The sequence below is a fragment of the Neophocaena asiaeorientalis genome, unplaced genomic scaffold, assembly GCF_003031525.2.
Source record: "Neophocaena asiaeorientalis asiaeorientalis breed wild unplaced genomic scaffold, Neophocaena_asiaeorientalis_V1.1 scaffold29, whole genome shotgun sequence".
Classification (NCBI taxonomy): domain Eukaryota; kingdom Metazoa; phylum Chordata; class Mammalia; order Artiodactyla; family Phocoenidae; genus Neophocaena; species Neophocaena asiaeorientalis.
The window spans coordinates 1,647,785-1,648,939 of NW_020174423.1; positions in this window are offsets into that span (position 1 = coordinate 1,647,785).

Here is a 1,155-nt window from a genome sequence, read left to right on the forward strand (position 1 = left end):
CAGGAATTGAACCCCGGTCCCGGCAGTGAAAGAGCTGAGTCATAACCACTGGACCATCAGGGAATTCCCAACCACCAAGTCTTTATCATCTAATACCATGTTAGCTCATACTCATATTTCTGTGTTGTCTCAAAAGTCAGTTCTCTTAAACTGAGTTCAGATTGTTACTTGATACACATCTTATTGATTTTCCATTTAACCCACTTCAATTCCCCAACCCTTCTTGTTGGGTGAGGGGCAGGGAGTTAGGTGGGAATGTTTCCCTTTGCCATTGAACTGAGAGGTTTAGTGGAAGGCGTGTGGGTCTCAGGCTCAGACTCAATCCCAGATCTCCTCCTTTGTGACTTAGTCTGGGATCCGATGAGCCTTCCCTTCCCAGCCTCTCCTAGGGGAAGAGAAGCTTTCTTGTTAGGAGCCTCAAAACTCAAGAGACAGGTCTGTGAAAACACTCACCAAAAGTAAACATTATTACACAAACCTCCAGTATTTCCCTGTAAAAAATTTATTAGTTGACCTTGGTGTGAAGTCAACTGAACCACCCAGATCATTCTGAATAAATGTATTCAATGTTTTTTAAAATTAATTTATTACTTACTTTTGGCTGCATTGGGTCTTTGTTTCTTCGCCCCTTGGAGGGAGGGGGGCCTGGGGGGACTACTTTACATTGCGGTTGTGCGGGCTTCTCATTGCAGTGGCTTCTCTTGCTGGGGAGCACGGTAGTTGTGGCTCCTGGGCTCTAGGGCACTGGCTCAGTAGTTGTGGCGCGCGGACTTAGTTGCTCCGCAGCATGTGGGATCTTCCCAGACCAGGGCTCGAACCTGTGTCCCCTGCACTGGCAGGCGGATTTTCAACCACTGCGCCACCAGGGAAGCCCTGTATTCAATGTTTAATGGCCTTGTTCTTAAAAGAGAAACAACCCCCACCCCCCCCCATACACACACACATTAAACCACTCTCTTAAGTTCAGAAGTTGAAATAAAAGCAAAATCCACTGTTCTTCCCTCCCTTGTCATTAGAAGATGGTCTTTAGCTCTTGGTTAGTTTTGATTCTTTTCCCTGAAAGCTGTTCACTTGGAAAGAGGAGAGAAAAAGGAGAGCAAAAATCAAACAGTGTGTTAACAGGGATTTAGTCAGAGGCAGGATGCTGAATTGTAA